The sequence below is a fragment of the Mauremys reevesii genome, linkage group 9 (genome assembly GCF_016161935.1).
Source record: "Mauremys reevesii isolate NIE-2019 linkage group 9, ASM1616193v1, whole genome shotgun sequence".
Lineage (NCBI taxonomy): Eukaryota > Metazoa > Chordata > Testudines > Geoemydidae > Mauremys > Mauremys reevesii.
The window spans coordinates 84,251,418-84,264,849 of NC_052631.1; the positions used below are offsets into that span (position 1 = coordinate 84,251,418).

General features: G+C 45.9%; 1 long non-coding RNA gene across 1 annotated transcript; it reads right to left on the reverse strand.

The window, feature by feature from the left end:
• Positions 1 to 832: 832 nt before the first annotated feature.
• LOC120372646 lies at positions 833 to 12,872 on the reverse strand. Its single transcript, XR_005585090.1, has 3 exons — positions 12,748 to 12,872; positions 4,586 to 4,729; positions 833 to 896 (listed from the first exon to the last, which is right to left on the reverse strand). It is a non-coding gene; the product is annotated as an uncharacterized LOC120372646 (long non-coding RNA).
• Between the last annotated feature and the right edge of the window lie 560 nt (positions 12,873 to 13,432).

Below are 13,432 nucleotides of genomic sequence, written 5' to 3' on the forward strand. Positions count from 1 at the left end.
CATCAAGGAATCCCAGTCCATTAAGCTTTGAATGAATCAGGAGGTTGTATTTGATCTCAAGGAACGTCATTTGAAAACTACGAGCCTAAAAACAACAAAAAGGGACTCTACTTAACCTATCCTGAGTGTCTAAAGCAAAGAACAACTGTCTCCATCACTGACTCTCTGCTTTGAATTTTACATATCTAACCCCTCCTTTTTCACTTCTGACAAAAGTTTTACATCTTACCTTTGTCCTTGCCAATGCTGGAGTGCCATCTTTAATTCACTTTTTCGTGTGAGAGGTCTTAACGCCTGCTGTAACCATGCTAATTTCTGTGCAGACAACATTCAGCTCTACAACTAGTAGAAATATATTTTTATTACTTCAGGCCCTTGACATACCACAATTCAGTATTAGAAAATGCTTCAAAGACTTAAGTATTCTGTGGACTAAGATTGGAACTGGGAGTCAAGCAATCTGAATTCAAATCCCAGATTTTGTCACTGTCCTGCTGTTTAATCTTGGATAACCACAATCTGTCTCTTTTTTCCACAGCTATGAATTGGAAATAATATCAACTCCCCATTAGTGATAGTTTTAGTGATAGATGATTCCCCGGTCTGATTGTACTTTCTCCTTGGCACTTAACTTTCCAGAGTCAATAGTTCTCACTTGCAGGACCACCAGCCTTTGGAATGACTTTAGTGTATTTAGCAGTACTGTACATCACTTAGTTACATTTGCTACTGAAGCCACATAATAAGAAACACCTTAAACTGATAAACAACATTTTAAAAATATAATTTTATTTTCACTGCTTTTATCCTCCACTGTTTGCATTTCACTTATCTTGGGCAATGAAACATGAGTCTTCTGTTTCCCTTTCTAATTTTCGTCCGCTAGCACCGAGGGGCTGAAATTAAGTTCAGAACACTTAAAAGAAGATTTAAAATAATGTAATATTTCATTAAAACATTTGTATTCACATTAGGTTTTAGAAAAATATTCATTTTTAACAAAAACCCTGGGGCCTAAATTAAATTAAATTGAAAATAACTTTTTAATTACCAAAAACCATGCAATAACCATATCAGCTACGATTAACACAACAATTTGTAGCCCCAGCTTACATGCCACCAATTTTAAAAATGAGTTTTACTTTGTTTTTTTAAACCCCATTTCCCCCCTCTAGTTACATTGAGGTTTACAAGTACTTTACCATGTAAACCGGACAAAGTACACAATCCATTTTCTTCCTAATTTTTGTTCCCGACATTCCCCTGTACACACAGAGCCCAATTTTCCCTCCCACTTATTCTCCACTTTCCTCCACACAAATATATACCACTTTCCCCTTTCCTCCTGTCTGCATTCTCCTGCACTCACACCTCCTATTCCCCAGACAATCTGCATACTCCTACTAACACAGCCCCCTGTCCACCAACAAATTTCCCCATCTTGCCTTTCGTAGTGAGTCAGCCTGGTGCAATAACTACTTTTTGCAAATATTTGGAAAAATGGTAATTTATTGCTGTTAATTTTTATAATTGAAAGTTTATCTGCTGGAAGAGGTTGGTATATATATATTTTTTCCTGCTAAACTCACAGAGACTTGCACACTTTCAAAACTGCTGCCATCAATTATTGTTCTGATTAGGCCTGAGGCCAAAAGCTGCCCTCAGTTAAGAGTGGCACTTTATAAAAAGCCAGTGCTCCCCATTGTTTCCAATATAAGTGAAGCCAAACTGCCTTCAAGGAAGATGGTGGCTCTATATGCAGTCAGTAGATGGAGGGGGGCACTGTGAAGAGCAGCAGAATGGAGGCAGTGACCATCTTTGCTAAGACCTCTGTCTTATTGAAAATAATGGGCGATAGTGGCTATTTATAAGAAGGGAACCTTGACAGAGAGCATCTTGGCACTTCAGTCTTATATAGAACAAAGGGGTTGTCAGCTATTTTGAAAAAGGGAAATTGTTTGTGGAATTTTCTGAAAAACGTTATTGTTCAATCTCTGCTAAAGGGGGGAACTTTCAGTTGGGTACAATAATGGCAAAAAATGACCATAAATCCATAAGTCAGATGCTGCCTATGCATACTATTTCAGTGAGTTTTACTTGTATAAAAGGCTTGAAAAGTCTGCATTATTCCATTACTGGGCTCATTTTGGATTTAAAATAATCTGCTACCAGGCGGTAAATTTCTTAAAGGGCCTATTTAAAAATTAAATTGATCACAAATTAAGTTATTGTACATTCTCAGAAAATTCACTCAGTGCTCAAATAGTAAATGTTATAATTTTGGGGAGGATATGTTATATTCTTTATACATAACAGAGATTAAATGTATGCTGTAAGTGAAAACACTATATCGTCTCAACTACGGATCTATGACTGGCATCTTTCCAATACTGAATTCAATGTATCACTGAAGTCTGTGCAGAATGAAGAGAAATTGTTACTTCGTAAGTGTGACTTTCCTGAGAAATTCCTAGCTTTTTAAAATCAAATCCTAGAATAATTTTGGGTTGCAGCAGACCTTTATTGGGCTACTGTTGTTCTTCCTACTTCACCTGTGGATTGAGTATACTGCATTAATACAGGACTGTAAATCAGTAGAAAGTAGCAAGGAATACAATACTTGTACAGACTTCCACCAATGCAAACCTAAGTTACAGACGTCTTCAAAAAATACATCTCTTTTGTATATCTACACTACACTTATTGTTTTACAAGCATTTAATTAGCACACTAACATGTAAGGTGTTAAAGAAAGACCATTTAGTCACAAACTACCTTTATCAACAGTACAGATGTCATAGAACTAATTAATGCTCTGATCCTGCAAACATATATGTTCATAAGTTTAAGCATGTGAAGTAACCTCATTAACCTCAATGGGATTAACCCCTATGAGTACTCTTAAACATATATGTATATGTTTTCAGGATCTGGGCCTAAAAATCATCTACACGATTTACTGCACATTAAACAGTTTTGCTTTAAAAAAATGTCATGATCCTGAGATAAAATTTCATCTGCTTTTTTATAAACAACTCTGAAAAGTATTCAGTAGAGGCAATTAGAAAATGACAAATATTGTGGGTAATACCATAGAGAAGTCACTGGAATAGCATCCCGTCTTAAGTTGTTTCACATACGTGGTTGTTATATGTTGAGGTGGGGGAAAATACTCTCTTAACCAGAAGTAAAAGCAAGATAAAGTTGCTGGATTTTGCTGAGGAGTTTCCCCGGAGACTTATGGCAAATGCAGGGGCTGGGGCACCGGCTGGTTGCAGCTGTATGCACCTCTGTGTGCGCTTCTGTGAGTCAGAAGCAAAAAGCAATCAGAAAACAAAGAGAGAACCCAAGAAACAATCATGAGCATGGCCCTGAGACAGGGCCGGTGCAACCATTTAGGCAACCTAGGTGGTCGCCTAGGGCACTAGGATTTGGGGGGAGGCATTTTTTTCAGCAGTGACCGTGGCAGCCGGATCTTCGGCCGCCCTGGTTGCCGCAGGCATTTAGGCGGAGGGAGCTGGGGCAGGGGAGCGCGGGGAGCAGGGAGCAGCCTGCAGCAAGTAAGGGTGGGGGGCGGCACACAGGGGAACTTCCCACCCCAGCTCACCCCTGCCCCTCCTCCTCCCTGAGCACGCCGTGGCTGCTTCACTTCTCCCGCCTCCCAGGCTTGCGACGCCTAAGCTGATTGGCGCCGCAAGCCTGGGAGGCGGGAGAAGTGAAGCAGCGACAGCATGCTTGGGGTGGAGGCGGAGCAGGGCTGTGCTGGGGTTGGGGGTGGTGCCTCAGGGTGGAGGGTGGGGAGCTGCCACGGGGGGGCACCTCAGGGCAGAGGGAGGGAGCTACCGGGGGGGGGGGCGCCTCAGGATGGGGGCTCAGGGGAGGGCCCAAGGTGGAAGTTTCACCTAGGGCACGAAACATCTTTGCACCGGCCCTGCCCTGGGACAAAGCAGAGGCAGAGCCACAGGCCTGCCTAGAAAGACAGGCTTGGAAGTTGTGAGCAAATAAACGGACTACTGTGTTCAAGGAAACAAAACTTTGTGTATATCCTTTGTAAATAAACAAGATTACACCAAAGAAATAGGTGATTCATATCAGCAATTTCTCCTCCTAATAGAAACAACCTGGCAAGAACCCAAATATTGTCTATCCGCTTAGGCAAAAGGGCAACAAAATGTAAAGAGCCATCATGTTTTACTAGCTCAGGGGTAGGCAACCTATGGCACGGGTGCCGAAGGCGGCACGCGAGCTGATTTTCAGTGGCACTCACAGTGCCAGGGTCCTGGCCACCGGTCCGGGGGGCTCTGCATTTTAATTTAATTTTAAATGAAGCTTCTTAAACATTTTAAAAACCTTATTTACTTTACATACAACAATAGTTTAGTTATATATTATAGACTTATAGAAAGAGACCTTCTAAAAACATTAAAATGTATTATTATCACGCGAAACCTTGAATTAGAGTGAATAAATGAAGACTCGGCACACCGCTTCTGAAAGGCTGCCGGCCCCTGTACTAGATCATCTGATCGCTTTCATAATTAAACCAGAAGTGCTTCCTTTCTTCTATTATAAACCATTAACTCACCAGGCAGTCAGCCTCCCTGTAGGCTGCAACCTTCTGAAGTGCTTGCTTTGCCAAAAATATCAGGTTTTTGATCTCCTAGAATTTCATGTGTGCAGATCACTCCTTCCTGATGAATATTCAATTTGGGCAGGGACTTAATTCTACCTATAAAAAAAATATAAAGAGAAAATAAATTTCTGAAAACTAAATTTCTGAAAAGCCAAAAATATTTAGAGTTGTTTATAAGTCAGTGCCATCTCAAGCAGTTTTCAGTTCTTACGATCCATCAACTATTCCCTATTCAGCTCTTTATTCCATAACACAACATGATGACACATACTACATGAGAGCTACTACATAAGTTATCTGGATTCCCCTCTGACTGACATGTCAAAAATATGTATTATTATTTGAATTACAGTGGCATCTAGAAGCCAAATTCAGATTGAAATCCCTTCGTACAGGATGCCGTGCAAAGTTAAACTATGTAATTTATTGAATATTTCCCTAGCTTATGTTGGAAACAAAACTCATTATCAAATGACACATCCCATCTAGAAAAAGGGTTTTATAAATTAACATTTTTCACACACCCACTAACAAGTGAAATGCCGTAAATGAAAAGTAATGGACAAATTCATCCCTGCTATAACTCCACTGACCACAAAGTTGTTACATCAGGTATCAATATGCCCAATGTGTCTTTATTCCTCTCAGGTAAAGAGAAATACATGTCCTTGAAAGCAAATATATTCCATTTTTGTTTTTTGTAATTATATTAGAAAATAATAAGCATAAATTATGGTATCAGAAGAACTCATAAAAACATAAGAATGGCCACACAAGTCTACCCCAGTATCCTGTCTTCTGAAGAAAGCAGTGCCAGATGCTTCAGAGGGAATGAACAGAACAATTTTGAGTGATTCATCTTCTATCATCTAATCCCAGCTTCTAGCAGTTGGAAGTTTAGGAACACTCAGAACATAGGAAAAAAAACAGGAGTACTTGTGGCACCTTAAAGACTAACAAATTTATTGTAGCATGAGCTTTCACTTGTGCTTGAGCTCTCACTGCAGCTCACTCTCACAAATAATTAACATTTTATTTGTTTTGCTTGCCAAGCTGTTTTTTTTTTTTTTGAGACAGACTAACACGGCTGCTACTCTGAAACCTGTCAGAACATAGGGTTGCATTCCTGATCATCTTGGCTAATAGCCGTTGATGGATCTATCCTCCATGAACTTACCTGATTCTTTTTTTAACCCAGTTATACTTTTGGCCTTCCCAATGTCCCATGACAATGAGTTCCACTGTTTGACAGTGTATTGTGTGAAGTACTTTCTTCTGTTTGTTTTAAAATTCAAATAGTGCAAGATGCTCAAATATTATGATGATGGATAGCACTGTAAAGAGAGTTAAATCCTGATTTTCACAAGCATAAATTAGAGGAAAATGAGGCTCATAATATATATGAGACAACAAATACAGCAATTCCACACCTTCCCCCACAAAATTAAGAGTCCCTCCATCAAATAGCTAAAGAAAGCTAATGGATCAGAGAGACCAGAAAAAAGAATGGAAGTACAGCCATGTTCATTTTCCTTGTACAATATGAGACTGGAGCTGCTCTGATAGAGGCTGTAATAGGAGTTGATATTTGGGGGGTGGAAGGAGATGATGGCAGAAGGTGGAAATTCCCTCCCGCAAATATTGGCAGGTGGATGTTAAACCTGAACACAAAGGCGATGCACCTGTTGAGAACTGAAAGCTTTTCTAGAGGTTTTGGCACTAATTGTCCTTTCACAGATGGGGGGATTATATGTAATCTGAGCTGTCAACACTGAAGTTTTTACAGCGGCCTTGACAAAGATTTTGGGGAAAAACGTTCCCTTCTTCTAGAGTTAACACTACAAAATAGTCTTTTATGAGGTTTGTCTTTCATCTCACCCTGCTGCAGTATCCTTTCAAGAAGTGGTGTCATGAAGCAAAAGAGAAAAAGAGTTACTGCAAATGCAAAGATGTTTTCATTTAGAAAATATCGGAGTTTACTGAATTTCGCACAAAAGCGTATGTGATGGGGACTCAACTGGCCATTTTTTCCTATAACAAGGCTGAGCTTTAGTCTTTATTTTTAAATATCCCAGCATGGTACTAATAGATTTACTATAATGGGATCCCTTACCATCATCTGAAATACATCATTATCAGTATTTAATAACTGGAATTATTTATGCACTAATCTTATCACTGATAGCATGCAGATAGACCACTATACCCATGCAGAATTCCATTCAATTCAACGAGGCTCTGCCTAGACGCATGTCTGCCCACACACAGTATCAACTGCAGAACTGGTGCCTTAGTGCATGGTAGGCATTTAAAAAAAATTCTTGACACAAGAAAATAGATAGAATACCAATTTCACACTGTGACCCTGGGTTCCCTTGGTGCCACCAATCAGAAGGCCCAGGGAGTAAATAGGATTTTACAGAGATCCCTTGAGCAGGGGCGGCTCTTGGAATTTTGCCGCCCCAAGCACAGCAAGCAGGCTGCCTTCCACAGCTTGCCTGCGGATGGTCCGCTGGTCCCGCGGCTTCGGCGGACCTCCTACAGGTGTGCCTGCGAGAGGTCCGCTGAAGCCGTGGGACCAGCGGACCCTCCACAGGCAAGCCGCTGAGGGCAGCCTGCCTGCCGCCCTCATGGCGCCAGCAGAGCGCCCCCCACAGCTTGCCGCCCCAAGCATGCGCTTGGCGTGCTGGGGCCTGGAGCCGCCCCTGCCCTTGAGTCAGATATATGTATAATAGTTAACCGAAAAAATGGCATGTGAGGTCTCTACCAACAGCAAGGATCCCACTGATTGTCATAATCAATGCAAAATGTATGTACAGATAATATTTAAGGAGTTACGTATGTAAACTGAAAATCGTGTTCTTAAGGTCTTGAAGTTTTAAGGCAGGTGACTGGGAGGTGACATACCTCAGATATGTTACTTTCAGGCTGGAGGTAAAAGACAGTTACCTTTTCTGTAACTGGTGTTCTTTGAGAGGTGTTGCTCATGTCTATTCCACAATAGGTGTGTGTGTTCGCCACGTGCACCGGTGCCAGAAGTTTTTCCCCTAGCAGTACCCGTAGCGGGGGGAGCGCCCCCGCAACCCTTGGAGTGGCACCTCCATGGCGTGGTATAAGGGGTGCTGCGTGCTCTCCCCACCCTCAATTCCTTCTTGCCAGACAACTCCGACAGAGGGGAAGGAAGGCGGGATGTGGAATAGACATGAGCAACACATCTCGAAGAACACCAGTTACGGAAAAGGTAACTGTCTTTTCTTCGAGTGATTGCTCATGTGTATTCCACAATAGGTGATTCCAAGTGATATCTGTTGGAGATGGATAGGAGTTCACAAATTCTCGGGATGGAGCACAGCCCTACCGAACCCAGTGATCGCATAATGCAAGGTGAATGTGTGAACTGAAGACCATGTGGCAGCCCTACAAATGTCCTGAATGGGGACATGGGCCAAAAAGGCAGCCGACGAGGCCTGCACCCGAGTTGAGTGCGTTTTCACAATTGATGGCGGAGGGATTCCCACAAGGTCATAACAGGTACGGATGCACGAGGTGATCCAGCTGGAGAGCTGCTGAGTGAAGATCGGCTGACCTTTCATGCACTTGGCCAAAGCGATGAACAGTTGTGAGGACTTTCTAAATGGCTTAGTCCACTCCAGCTAAAATGCCAGAGCCCGTCTCACATCCAGTGTGTGGAGGCGGCGCTCCCCACTGGACGCATGGGGTTTGGGGCAGAGGACCGGCAGAAAAATGTCCTGACCCATGTGATAGCAAAGATCACCTTCAGGAGGAACGAAGGGTGTGGGCGGAGCTGGACCTTATCTTTATGAAACATCATGTACAGGGGCTCAGAGGTCAGGGCCCTGAGCTCCAAGACCCGCCTAGCTGATGTGATTGCAACCAGGAAGGCCACCTTCCATGAGAGGTGTGACCAGAAGCACGTGGCTAGCGGTGGGACAGGGGGCCTAACATACAGGAAGAGGCGATCCAACCCCTTAAGGATTTGGCCAGTCATAGCATGGGAGAATACCGTGTGGCCCTGCACCGGCAGATGGAAGGCCGATATGGCCACCAGGTGCACCTTGACTGACAAGGACACCAGGTCCTGAGCTCTAAGGTGAAGGACGTAGTCCAGAATCAGATGAATCGGGGCAGCCACCGGGGAAACACCCCACTTGTCTGCCCATCTGGAAAACCGAGACCACTTTGCCAAGTAGGCTCGGCGTGTGGAGGGCAGCCTGCTTTCTAAGATGCACTGAACTCTGTCCAAGCATGTCCTTTCCTCCTGACCTAACCATTGAGCAGCCACACCGTTAGGTGGAGTACCGCTAGGTTGGGGTGGAGGAGGTGGCCCTGGTCCTGGGAGAGCAGGTCTGGGTGGGACGGCAACGGCCATGGCAGGGTGACCACCAGGCCCGTGAGGGTCTCGTGCTAATGCTGCCCGGGCCATGCCAGGGCAATCAGAAAGACCCGAGCCTTATCTGTCTTTATCTTTTCCAGGACCTTGCCGATCAGCAGGAGGAAGGCACTAGAAATAGCACCCCATCCCAGCCCCCCACTGGAGCAGAACCGGGGGCAGCGACAGTTAAGAACATAAAAGAGTCCAGCCTCCTTGAATCTTTATTTTTCAGGGTAGGGGCGGCTGGCCCTGCCATTCCCTGTGGCTGACCGACTCGACCACCAGGGAGTTAGGAGCAGGGTAGGTGTATAAGTATTCATGCCCCTTGGCGGGTACAAAATACTTGCATTCCGCTCTCTTAGAGATGGGGGCCAATGAGGCCAGGGTTTGCCACAGGGCATTTGAAATTTTCGCCAACCCTTCATGGAGAGGCAAGGCCAACCTGCCCAGTGCCAAGGAGGACAGCACATTAAACAGGGAGTCCGAGGGCTCCTCCATCTCCTCTGCTTGGAGGTGGAGGCTTGATGCCACCCTTTTTAAGAGTTCTTGGTGGGCCCTAAAGTCCTCCTGCGGGACGTCGGGAGGAGGGGCCTTAATCACCTCATCCAGGGAGGGTGAGGAGGCCAGCGCGGTACTTTGGGTGTCCACCAGAACCGGAGGGTCCATCACCTAGTTGGTCTCTGGGCACGGTGCCAAGGATGTACATCCCACCGACTCCTTCCTCGGAGGTCTGGAGAGGGAGGCCAAAGGTCCTTCTGAGGCTTTGGCCACCGAGCAAGCCCCCACCGGGGGCTGCATTGGGGGCCACAGTGCCCACTGGTACCATTGGGCCAGCCACGGAGCCCGCTGCCACTGCACCTGCTGTGGCACCAGCGGAGCTGGCTGTTCAGCCTCGCTGGCCTGGACCATCGATGGACAACTACGAAGGGAGGCCGGGCTGACATATGACCTGCTGCTGTCCCTAGACTGGGAAGAGCGGTGGCGCTGGGAGTGATGCCGATCACAGGACTGCAATCCTGATGTGAAGGACCAGTACAGTCGGTAACAGCTGCTCCGTGATCAGCTCCAGCGGGCGGACCCGCGAAGGCGAGACATCGGCGATTGACACCCAGGGCTGCAGAGGTGGTGTCGTGGCAGGATCCTGGAGCGGGACAACGAACAAGAATGATGTCGACGTTTGTGCCATGGCCGGCTGTGATAGTCCCTCTGAGACAAGGACCTTTGGCGACGTCTGCCTCGGTCCCATCAGTGTTTTCTCCTTGAGGCAGAGCGGTGCCAAGAGCCTTGGTCAGACAGAACCAACCAGACAGCCTGGTGGGTGTCAAGGGTGAGCCACATGGACTTTGCCCTGAACAGTTGCTGGACGGCGAACGGCATCGGGAACATTCCCTCGACCGAGACCAGTACCGAGCTGGGGGCATCTGTGGAGATCCCAGCGATGGCTTGCCTCTGGAGCGCGGGGCCAACATTGGCAGTGCTCCTGGTACAGGCATGGACATAACGTCCCAGGCTGCCTGCAGGGCCTCCAGTGTGGAAGGCATCCAGACATCCGGGGAGGCCTGCTCCGAATGGGCCGGGCTACTTTGCTCGACTTGAGTCGGAGGCCTCGAGACCGGTGGGGATTGAGGACTGCCCAACATGGGTCTAGCCCAGGGGTCGGCAACCGGTGGCTCGCGGCTCGCCAGGGTAAACACCCTGGCGGGCCGGCCCGTTTTGTTTATCTGCCGTGTCGGCAAGTTCGGCCGATCGCCGCTCCCACTGGCCGCGGTTCACGGTCCCAGGCCAATGCGGGAGGCAGGAAGCGGCGCGAGCCGAGGGATGTTCTGGCCGCGGCTTCCTGCCTCCCGCATTGGCCTGGGACTGCGAACCGCGGCCAGTGGGAGCGGCGATCGGCCGAACTTGCCGACGCGGCAGATAAACAAACCGGGCCGGCCCGCCAGGGTGCTTACCCTGGCGAGCCGTGAGCCACCGGTTGCCGACCCCTGGTCTAGCCTCTGTCCTGGGTTTACTCTGGTGCCACGGCGAAGAAGGCCTCTTCCTAGCCTTCTTGGCATGCCCTGTGAACGGGGAGCAGTGCCGACTAGTCGATGAGACTGGAGGGTCACCGCACACTGACACCGTGCTGACTCCATCAGAATAGCCCGGAGCCTAATGTCCCTTTCTCTCTTGGTCTGAAGCTTAAACGACTTGCAAATCTTGCAGCGATCACTGAGATGGGTTTCCCCCAAACAGCATAGACAGTCCATGTGCAGATCTCTCAGTGGCATATATCGCCTACAAGTGTCGCCCGACTTAAAACCCGGGGCATGGGGCATGTCCCAGCCCAGGCGCTCTAGCTAAACTAAACTAACTACAGGTACCATACGCTGAATGAACTAGCAGTTTCGGGGATGAGCTACAGCAAAGCTGGAGCAGAGCAGTTCCGAAGCACCTTCACTGGTGGCAAGAAGGAACTGAGGGCGAGGGGAGCGCACAGTGCCCCTTATACCGCGCCATGGAGGCACCATTCCAGGGGTTGCTGGGGCGCTCCCCTACGGGTACTGCTAGGGGAAAAACTCTGGCACTGCACACACACCTGCTGCAGAATACACTCGAAGAAGAACAGATACTTATCTCCCTGTCTGGCCATTTGGGTATTGTATGCCTCACACTGTATGTCTATTTGCATACTAAGCTAGTTGGAAAATCTACAAGACAGGAATTCTATAAGATTAAACAAACAGCTGGGGCGTGTCCTGTTTATGAATAAAAAAAAATGGTGGGACTGGTATATCTTGGGGGCAGGGCAAAGAAACTCTGTTTCTGGGTCTTTGTGCCTCAGTTTACCTGTGTAAAAAGCCTTACCAGGGTATTGTAAGGCTTACCTCTCTTCATATTATATAGTTATATATTATATGTAGTTATAGAAAATTATATCAAATATTATAGGTATTAAAAGACCTATTCAGCCATTGTAAGGTGCTGGGTTGTCCTCAGCCCCTGACGGACCCACTGCTACACCCAGAGTCCCTTTCTAGCTACAGTTTTATTGTCCAAAGACACAAAAAACAAAATAATCCTGCAGTCAACACACACACTTTGATTTTATATCCACCTCTGTATTCCATTAAACAATTTGAGTCCATTGGCATTAATGACAAATACATTGAAGTTCATTTTTTTCAGTGACTCTGCTACTTTATAACTTCCTGTACTGTATGGAAGCCATACAACTATACATCCTTCTGTTAACCTCTCTATATCTCATGCCTACTTAGAATAGCCATGCCATCTGAAACCAACTAAGAGCATTTGTCCATCAGAGGTTTCCTTGCAATGCACTTATTTTCCTCTCTGCCTCCCAGAACTTTTCTTCATGTCCAAATGCACACTGAAGTGATTTCCTATGAAGAACTCAGCCCTTCTAACAGGAATCCAGATATTCTAATTTAGCTGGCAGGGTCCTGTCTAGGAACCACTAACTTGGCCTTGATCCAGAAAACTTCCCCTCTTTCCCAAAATTGGTCTGATCTTCCAGCCCCACCATCTCATCTCATAGAACTGGAAAGGACCCTGAAAGGTCATTGAGTCCAGCCCCCTACCTTCCCTAGCAGAACCAAGTACTAATTTTGCCCCAGATGCCTAAGTGGCCCCCTCAATTATTGAACTCATACCCCTGGGTTTAGCAGACCAATGCTCAAACCACTGAGCTATCCCTCCCCCCTCAGAGCTAAATGCTCACCTGCAAATTACGCTCTTCATGCTTTTAAGCTCTCACTCAGGATATAAGGTCTGATGCATTGATCACTAGCAACACTAAAACACCAACACTAGTTGAGTTTTTCCTTTTAATCTTCAGATGCAGGTTTTACTAATACGTTTCCCTGGAATTTTACTGTGGTGAAGATGAACTGCCTGTTCTTTTCTAGGGCTCAGCAAAGGGACAAAATACACACTCCTCCCCAAAACCCAATCAGATTTTCCCTCCAATTAAGCTTATTGACACCAGGTTTGATGCATTCCTTCACAATGACAGCAAGCAAGCAATTTCTTAAAGCAAATAAGCCCTTTAAAATAGGAGCTCAGAGAAAAATAATTCTCAGGAAAGGTTTTAAAAGTTAAAACTGTGAAAAAGATTGAGAAGATTCCAGAGGCCAGCTCTGCAGAGAAACCAAACCCCTTTATACCATTAATCCAATTTAAACCATAGAAAAGAAACAATGCTGCAACAATTTTTAAAAACAATGTATTTTGTGTTGAAATGTTTTATAATACAACATAACATTAATAATTTATGTTATGAGCTGGGTGAAACCTTGCTGAATTAGAATCCCAGTGAGGTTGGTAGATTTGGACTCGTCCTTCGAATAACATAACTGTAAGCATAAAACCCATCTAATACAATTGTGTGTGAACCCGCTCAGGAG